Source organism: Oryza sativa, chromosome 4, assembly GCF_034140825.1.
Source record: "Oryza sativa Japonica Group chromosome 4, ASM3414082v1".
Taxonomy (NCBI): Eukaryota; Viridiplantae; Streptophyta; class Magnoliopsida; order Poales; family Poaceae; genus Oryza; species Oryza sativa.
The window spans coordinates 9389401-9399783 of record NC_089038.1 but is presented as its reverse complement, the minus strand read 5'-3'; positions in this window follow the sequence as shown (position 1 = coordinate 9399783).

Here is a 10383-nt window from a genome sequence, read left to right as displayed (position 1 = left end):
TTCGGGGATCTTGACCGCATTTTGACAGGGGTCTTCGGTGCCGATATTGGGAACTCCTGACTCTGACTCTGATTCGGGTTCCGGGCTGGCATCTGATCTCGCACCTGCGGTGGGTGACATTGACGTGACTCCTGACATTGTTGTTGCATCTGTTGCATCTGGTATATTTGGTACCGACATCGCATCTGTTGTAACAACTCTTCCACTGTCTGAGTTTGATTAGCCATGACTTGGGGTTGAGGCTGATCTTCAAGAGGCTGACGTGGAATACTATTAGAAGTGAGCTGAGTTGATCCATGAAACTGACGGGATCCTGATCCGTTGAAATTGTCCCTCATGCTGACCAATTGCTGCGGGCACAAGAGAGGGAGGGGGAGATGAGAGGGGTTACTAAAGATAAGGTACTAAACCACTTGCCTATTGATCTGTTGTGAATGGATTTTATGATTCAAGTTGTTTAAGCAAACAACCTAGTATGGTCGCATCCCCACCAATGATGCAAACCATACCCCTACACACAAGCAAGCAACACACGATCTAGAAGCTAACGAAACTACCCTCTCGGGGAGGATTGGGTTTAGGTCATCTCCGAGAAAACTTCACTTGATCATCGCGGAACGACGACTTTGAACTGATCTTCTCGCTCCTTGCACGAAGCTTGAGGCTTGACTTGACTTGACTTCCGAACAGACATGAAGCTGACGGCTGGTCCTCTAGGTGTGACAACTAAAAGAATTGGAGAGACTGGAAGGAGAATTTTGAAAACCGTTTGACAAAGAAATGCCGAAGGGCGAGAGGAGACAATTTGCAAATAGGGTTTTCAGAAAACTTGTCCTTAGGGTTTGACCATTTGGCTCAACCTACAGTCAAGTTGGCTCTGATACCACTTTGTCACGCCCAGAAATTTAGCCCAAATTTCCAGACTATTTTGTGTATTAAATCCCTGTCCAGGACCAGCCAGGGTATACAAAACGACAAGTAATATACAGTTCCAAACGTAAATAAAGCGTAAAATAGTTACAAAAGAGGCGCTTAGTCCTCGCACCGAAACGAAAGCAGCAGCAGCGGAAAAAGGCGATCCTAGCGGGGCTTCAGCTCCACTCCACAGGCAAAACTCAATTGGGGTCTGAGCCTTGGTCTTCTAACTTCGTCTTCAACTCAGAAGCACTACACTTCTAAAAAGGGGGAATAATAGCAAGGCTGAGTACAACCACCGTACTCAGCAAGCCACACCAACGATGCAGACGTGCAAGGGGAACACAAGGACGGTTTGTGGCTATTTGCATAAAGGCGGTTGTAAAACATTTTATTGAGCAAAATAGTAAAACTGTTGAGTAAATAAAGTAACATTAAATCTCCACTGATCAACGCTACACCACGTTGAACAGGCCCAACCAACCCACCTGAACTACAGTGCATTGAGTCGATTTATTATGGTGGGACTAATCACGGTGAATCTGGTCGACCGCCCATAACCGCGGGCACGGCTATTCGAATAGTTTTACTCTGATCAGAGGTGTACAACTGTACCCACAAGACACAGCCCCACGACACGTTTCCGTGCGCCGACATGCCACCACGACATACCGGAAAGAGGCCGTGACAGGACCCTTCGCATAACCCCCTCTAACCAAGCACACCACACCTCAGGTTTCACCCCCACTCCTCGCAAGGCAGAGGGCAGTCCCCTCTCGTGCCTAGGTGAATCCGGAAGCCGCATAGGCCGTCGCAGGGCCCATCCAAACTCCATCACGCCCACCCTTGCCTGGATGCGTCGGCTAGAGGAAAGCTACACTACAAGCCCAGCCGTTGCCCACGCTGGCTTGTGGTAAGTACGATAAGTTCTTCCAGGGCATCCTGCGAACCGGTCCTTAATTGCCATGGGTGCGACTAGCAAAACCATGCACCCACAGCCCACCATTCAGTCGCATTTTAGTTGGATAATTACGACCATGAAGCATGCCCAGGTGTCTTGAGCACGCAGCTCATTCTGATACTAAAAAGGTCTAATACTGTAATTATCCCATCAACTGAGCTAGTGGTAATTAAGCATGGCTAAGCATATAGTTCTAGCTAGGTCACATAAGTAACATGAGCTAGTTGATTCATTACCCAAGGTTGACAAAGAACATACATCAAGTAAACATGGCACAAGCGAACAGATAGGTAATACCCGGATCCCATGTAATTAGCAAAACATGCATATTTATTTGTAAACGGTAAAACATTTATAAATTGGAATCAACATGCTCAAGGAGAATGTGTGACTTGCCTTGCTTCTTCACTTGGATCTTCTGAACTCTTATCCTTGCGAACGCGATCTTCCGAAACGGCGGAAACTACACGCTGGCACGCAAAACGAGGAAAAACTCTAATAAAGACCAAGCAAACAGTACATAAAAAGTAAACCAACATGTAGAGCTCAATTTTAGATGAATTTTGCACGTTGAACGGCTCAATTCGGAGTTCGAATGAATTAGATATGAATTTTACAAGTTTTGAGCCATTTAAATGAATTTCTAGAATTATCATCGAATTATGACGCAATTATTATTTATTTTTACAAGCAAGGGGCGGCCGGCGCCGACACGCGGGCCCCACACGTCAGCGAGTCAAAGGGGGAGGGCGCACGGTGGACATGGTCCACACGTGCCTCGGGTGCGCGTCCACCACGTGGACGGCCCAGATCGGCCAAGGCCGATCGGACGGCTGGGGACAGCCGGGCGGCGCGGCCTGGCCAGCGCTCACACAAAGCTGGCGGCGGCGGCGGCCGGGACCGAAGCGACGGCGGCACACGGGCCGGGCGGCCACCGGCGGCGGCGGCACGGCGCGCGCAAGCACGGGAGGCGGCCGGCCAAGGGGAGAAAGAGGGAGGGGAGAGGAGTGCTCACCGAGGGCGGCGACGGCGAGACGACCACGGAGAGGCGACCGGCGGCGGAAAGGATGGCGGCGGTCGGCATGGGAGGCGACGAGAACGGCGTTCCGATGACGCCCGACCACGGCGGAGCCACGGCCGAGGGGCGGTGGGATGCAGCGAATGCGGTGGAGGCGGTGGCGCGGCGTGAGGTAGATGGGGATGGCGGCAAGAGGCGGCCGGTTGGCGGCTGTTAGTGGTGGGGCTCGGGTTTGCGGCGGGAATGGTGCTTCGGGGGTGGATTTGAGGAGTGGGCCGGTGGCCGGGATGCGGCACGGAGCGGCGGCGCTGTGGGAGGCAGCCGCACGACCGGGCGAGGTCGGTATCGCCGGCGGGGAGCGGCTGGAGACGGAGGGAAGAGCGGCGGCTCGGTTTTCACGGTGGGGTGGTATTTCGGTGGTGGTTTGGGGAAAAAGGAGGGGAGGCCGGGGCGCGGCACGGCGAGGCGAAGCCGATGGCACACACGGCGCGGCGCGGTGGTGGCTGGGGTGGCGGGAAAAAGCGGCCGGTGAACTCCGGCGAGCGGCGGCTGCTCGGCTTGGCGAGGGGAGAGCGGGCGAGGGCGCCGGGAGCTCGGGAAAGTTGGGGAAATGGGAGAGGAGACCACGGGGATCGTTTTTATTGGCTCGGGGCGGTGGGATCATGGCCGCGGAGGGCGGAATCGACCGGCAACGGTCTTCGGAGTGGGCTCCGGCGACGTGGGCGAAGTGGGGTGGTTCGGCGCCGGTTTTGGAGGGGGAAAGTGGGGAGGAGAGTGGAGGAGGTGGGGCGACGCGGTCCCGCGGTCGGGGCGAGCGCGCGGGTGGAGGAGGAGGCGGAATCGGTGGCGACGTGGGGAGGCCGTGGCGGCGGTTTCGGCTGAGGGAGCCGGAGGTTAGGGATGGCCCTGATAGGTGGGACCCACCTGTCGGCGGCTCGGGGGGAAGGAGAGAGGAGGAGACGGTTGGGGGAGGCCAAGTAGACTTCGAGAGAGAGAGCCGAGCGGGCCGAGGGAGGGAAGGCCGGCCTGGGGGGGAAGGGAACTTGGGCCGGAAGTGGCCCAAAGCAAAGAAGGAGGACTTTAATTCGTTTTCTTTTTTTTTATTTAATTGGTTTAATGAACTTTGTATTATTAAAATTATTTATTGAGCTCCGAAAATTCACGGGAAATTATCGGAGAGTATATTAGGGCACAGAGAATATTACAAAATATTCTCGGCCAATGATTTTCAAAGGAAAATTTCAAACTCTCCCATTATTTCACTTGATTAAATTACTTTAACTTTTATTTAATTTCTAGAGAGTGCATTATTTAATGATTTTTAAACCCGAACGAAAATCGGGGCGTTACAATGTGTGCCGACTGAAGAGGGACTTAACATTATAGAACGATGCAATGCCTCACCTTATGGTGGACATTATGGTGCACTCCGCACCCAGGCCAAGATTTGACAATGTGGTTTCTTCTGGCCGATAATGTACGAAGATTCAGAAGAGTTCATCAGAAGATGCCCAAGCTGCCAGAAGGAAGGAGGAATCACTACTCGCGATGCAATGCCCCTCACATACAACCTACAAGTTGAGATTTTCGATTTTTGGGGTATCGACTTCATGGGACCTTTCCCTAAGTCTCACAACTACGAGTACATTCTGGTGGTAGTCGACTATGTATCCAAGTGGGTTGAGGCTATGCCGTTGTTGACGGTCGTTAGCGATCAGTTTCGACCGTCAATATTACCAAAATAGAGGAGAACTAGTTATGCTTGCAATGCATATTTGTGTTAGAATAATAATATTCGACTAGTATTTGGTTCACTAACCTTTTGCAGAGAATAACCATAAAATGGAGGAGAACCAACATCGAATCAGAGGATGAATCAATCGGACGATGTCGAGGATTAGACTTATCAATGAATGGGCCAAAAACTTAGAATTGTCACGATCAATTGGGCCAAAATTCTCAAGTGTACAAAGAGAGAAAGTCCAGGAGGCCGCTAGCCGAAAATAGGCTGGATTGGACCAGCCCATGGTTCGGCGGAACCAGGGCTTCGGCCGAACCCCCATCTGCTCCATTGGATGCAGGGTTTGGCGTGGACGTCCAGGATTGCTCCCTAATGACGGTTAAAGGGCATTTCCGACCATTCCAACTGCCATAACCATCATTGGGAGGCTATAAAATGAGCTCTCATCCTCACTCTCTACACACACCTCAAGCAAAGCTCTCTCATATTCTTTCAAGTTTAGTTTAGTGTTCTTAAGCTAGTGGAGTAGGAATAGAGTAGAAATCGGAGTCTGGAAGCCTTCAGAAGAGTTCAGGTATGGCTCTAGTACTTTATTTAGAATACTCTTCTTTATACATTTATGGTATTGAAATACTTTCCAAGTATTTGAATGCCAACTTTACATTATATTCATGCTATACTGATTATACTGCTAGCTTTTCTGGGAGATGCATCGGTACGGGTATAGTGTTTTCTTATGCAATTACTCTATGTCATGACGATGATATTGGAAGTATAGGAATAGATTTCCTTTCTCTTTTCTTTCCACTTAGGTTAGATAATTTAATATGAGAATGAGTAGCTTCCTGCTTGTGTGTCACTCTACCCTTCGATTTATCATAACCCCTGTTTAGACTATGATTATTACAAGTAACATATAAATTATTAATCAGGTTCTCTCTACTATGATATTCTCAGGGGATTAAACAAATACGATACCCTTGGAATACTCTCAGATGAAATGCTACAATGGTATATCCGTGCGCTTGCGGATGAACTCTGTAACCATAATATAGCAGGAGTATTTCTGCGCCATTACTGGGAATTATATTTCTAGTAATATCGTTAAGAAATACCAACAGTCGTGCAGCACCGCGGATGAGAAGCATGCCAAGAAGATGTTCACATAGATCATTTTCCCAATGTTTGGTACCCCTAGGATGGTCATAAGTGATGGTGGTTCGCACTTCATCGACAAAACCTTCCGAGACCTCCTTCGAGACATGGGAGCCAAGCACAACGTGGCCACACCTTACCATCCACAGACCAGCGGTCAAGCAGAAATGTCAAACAAACAAATTAAGAATTTCTGCAGAAGACGGTCAACAAAATGGGAACAGGATGGAAGGATAAATTGCCGGACGCACTATGGGCATACCGGACAGCATAGAAGACACCCATTGGAATGTCTCCCTATCAGATAGTCTACAGGAAGTCATGCTGACTCCTTTTAGAACTCGAGCACAGAGCATATTGGGCCATCAGGAACTGGAATATGGACTTTGAAGGAGCAAGAGAATGGAGGAAACTGCAAATCACCGAACTTGAAGAATGGAGAGAAAAAGCATATCACAACGCTAAGATATACAAAGAAAGGACGAAGCGTTGGCATGATAAAAGGATAAAAATTAAGAAAATAAAGCCAGGAGACAAAGTGCTGATGTTCAACTCCAGGGTTAAGCTTTTCGGCCATGGGAAATTGCACAGTAAATGGGAAGGACCGTTCGACGTCATCGACACCTCTTCGCACGGGGCAATCACACTCCGCGACGATTCAGGTAACATATTTAAGGTAAACGGTCAACGCTTAAAGATTTTTCTTGAGTCAAATGAAACTTTAGATGAAGAAGTAGATATTATTGAAGTAATCGATTATGAATCATAATGATCTCATCTAATGCATGCTTAAAACCTTGTAAAGTTGTCATTTTTGTGCTTAGCTTAGGTTGGTGTGCGACTAAAAAAAAAGTGGAGGCCAACCGGACCCAGCAGGGTTCGGCCGAACCAGGGTGGCACCCGTTCGGCCCCATTTTCGAATGGTAGTCTCCCCCGCTCATTCTTGATCTGTTCAGATGCGAGGTTAGAGGTAGAATGATTGGATCACGCCCCTGAGTTAGTACTTCTTCTTCCTCCTTTACAAAAGCCTCTCCACTCAATTGCTCCATCTACTCTCAAACCTTTGATCCAAGCCCTTGTGCCATTCATGGTTGGCAAATCTCTCATGCCATACATTGGTTCATCCTCAAACAACACCTACAATCTTGAAGGAGAACCTACACCGGTGAATCAACTCATTCCGGTGGAAGAATACATGATGGAAGGGGTGAATGCTGTCTGGGCTCAACCCCTCGCAGTTGTGCCAGGATCCCCTGCAAATCTGGAGCCAATCGGCGAGCTCCGTGGTTTGGCCGAACCAGGGGTTGAGCCGAACCCTTCTCGGCTCCGTTCGGCCCCCCATTCGGCAGTGCGATCCCTCTCCCCTCGCCATGTTACCAAGACTAAAATCCGGGTGGGATTCGCCGGCGCAACGGCCGACAACGGGCGAGCTCGGTCTATGGAAGGCGCGATGTCTTTTCCAAGATGATGAGAAGGCCGCTCCGCCTCCCGCCGAGCGGTATGTGGGCACCCTATTCACCAAGGCAGGGGATGAGGTGCTCTGTCACGTCCCAAAACGACCCTAAAATATATCCTTTAAATTATGCCTAGAATAATTAAAATCCTCGAGAAAGCCTCCAAAAATTAAAATGTGCAAAGTAAAAGTCAAATAAGGCTTAGATGATTTTTGTATATTTCCTAAAAGCCTAAAATGTGTAAATAAATTTTAGTGGAATTTTCAGAGCACAAATAATAATTATTAACAAATAAACAAAGTTGACAAGGTTTTATAAAAAGAAAAACCCTAAAAACCCTCCCTACCTCTCTTGGGCCGGCTCCGCCCACTTCCCTCCCCCTCTCTCCTCTTCCCTCGCGGCCCACTCGGCCTCTCCCCGCGCGCGCGCCGCTGACGGGCGGGCCCGCCCGCCACCATCGCTGACGGGTGGGGCCCACCCGTCATCTCCTTCCTCCCGCCGCTCCTGCCGCCTCGCCCGCGCCTAGCGCCGCCGCCGCCGCGAATCCCGCCGCCTCCCGTCGTCCCCGCGTGAAATCAATAGGGGGGAATTACTCGCCGGATTTTTCCCCCATTTTTCCCTCTCTCTCTCGCATTCAAACGGCCGGATTTGCTCCCGCAAATCTCGCCGGCCGGACCTCCCGGCCGGTTTCCTTCCTTCCCCGGCCGCCCTCTCCCCCTTTCAACCCTATTTAAACCCTCCCCGCACCTCCCTTGCCCATTTCCGCCCCTTGCCGCACTGTCTCCTTGCCAGAATCGAGCTCGCGCCGTCGCCCTCTCTCTCCTCCGTCGCCGACGACCTCCGGCCGGCCTTCTCCGCTCGCCGGGACAGTTTCCCGCCCCGGCGTCGCCTCCTCCGGCTTCGCCGCACCGTCGCCGTCCCCGTCCACGCCCTCGTCGAGCTCGCCGACCGCCGGAGCGCCGCCGTCCCCGTCGACCCGAGCCGCGCCACCGCCTTACTCCGCTCCGGCCGCCTTTTTCGTCGTCGCCGTCGACATAGGGTGAGCCGTGGACCGCCGCCTCGTTTCCCCCATTCCCTCCCCTCTCTCGGCCGCCGCTCCGCCGTGCCTATGGCCGCCGCCAGCGACCATAGGAGCGCGGGCGCGCCGAGCGGCTGCCGCGTGGGGCCCGGCCGTCAGCCGCCCGCGATCTCGGGTGTGGCTGACGCGTGGGGCCCACGGCGCCGGCCGGTGTGAGCCCGGGGTGCACCCGGTCCACCGTGGACCGTGAGGCTGCCGCGTGGGCCCCACTCCCGTGGACCCGGTCCGCGCGCCCTCTCCCCTCGGCTGACGCAATAAATCCTTTTTAAATTAAAATTTAAATAAAGAAATTCGCAAATATTCACTTAAAGAGCATATAAACTTCAAATGGCCATAACTTGGTCATTTGAACTCGGAATTGGACCGTTCAAGTCTCTAATTTTTCCTTAAGAAGTCAAGAACCCATTTTTGTGCTTTGTTCCTGCTTGTTATATGGAGTTTATTAGAGTAAAAGCCTTTTTCCTTTCCGTTGGTCGTGTAGACGCTGCAGCTTCGGAAGATCCGCTCTACGTGGACGTTGAAGCCGACGTTTGGGAAAGCGAGCAAAGCAAGTCACATCATCCTTGAACATATTGAATCCCAGTTTATAAAATTATTTTGATTTAAATTATTGCATTATCGCTTTATTTAAATTCCCGCGTTATCACTATTTTGTTTAGCCATGCCTATTTACCTTTGTTATGACCTTATTATTGTTATCGTTATTATTACCTTGTTCACCCTAGAATAAACAAAACCCCAACTAGTGGGTACTCTATTCATGGTACCACTAGTATGAATTTAGGTAGATGCTTCGCTGTTTAATTAGGCAATATTAGGTGGTTTTACAACTCTAGACTTTGGGAATATTCATATCGCCTGGACACTATGGAATGGTTGGATTATTGTGGAATCGGATTCACACCTCCCCCTCTATTCAAAATCCTCAAAATGGTTTTAGGCTGGGCTCGGGGTGCATGGTTTTGATAGTAGCACCTCGGCCACATAAGGACCGGTCTTCGGGCCTCTGTTGCAAAGCACTACCGTACTTCCACATGTCTAGTGGGTAAGGCTTTGTTTGTGGCTCAGTCTAGTTATAAACAAAAGTACACGGATGGAGATGGACGAAGTCGGGGGTCGATGGACATCTCTAGGGCAAATAAAGGCTACACGAGCTACGGCCCGGTAGTCGAGATGTCATGGCACAGGGCTGGTGTCCTGCTGCTAGGGGCTCAGTCCTGCCTACCTGTCCTGGAGGTTCCGGCCGTAGGTGGGGTTGGGTCGGTACTCTTGTCTATGGCTAGGATGGGTTGGAAACTATGTCATGTCTTCCGTCCGTATGCCGTGGTGGTATGTGGCACGTGGTTACACGTGAGGAAGACATGTCTTGTGGGTAAAGATGTACACCTCTGATCAGAGTATAACCTATTCGAATAGCCGCGCCCTCGGTTATGGGCAAGCCGAGCAATGTACCCAAGTTAGCGTTTTAATTCTTCAAACCTGCTTAACAACTAAAATGTGGAATGGTTGGCCTGGGTTGGCTTGGGACGAGTTGGGTGTCACGACCGGAAATAACCCAACGGGCGTTCCTTACGTGCGTGCATTATTCCTTGACCCAGGAGGCAAGGTACACCAAAAGTAGATATAGTTCAGAGTTTAACAAGCGGAAGCGTAAATAGTTAATTTATTACATGGACGGCGAAGGCCCAGCACACACAAAGACAAACGGGAAACAACGGAAGACTAGGGCGACGACCACAGGCGCTTGACGGCAGGCACGAGCTAGACACCAAAGCCTTCATCATCCAGGGGCTCCTCTTCTGGGTTTGGGAAAAATTGAGCAAGACTGAGTACAACCACCGTACTCAACAAGACACACCCACAAGTGCAGAATAAATGCAAGGGAGTACAAGGGGGTTATAATATAAAGGGTTAGGGTTTGCAGTAAACAGCATTAAAAGACACTTAGTTGCTCAAAGCTATTTTGTAAATACGATCCTAGAGCTATACAATATTATTAATCAAGGCCGTGAACCCACACGAACCTGCCTTAACCCAAGGCCTACGATGATTCAGACCGAA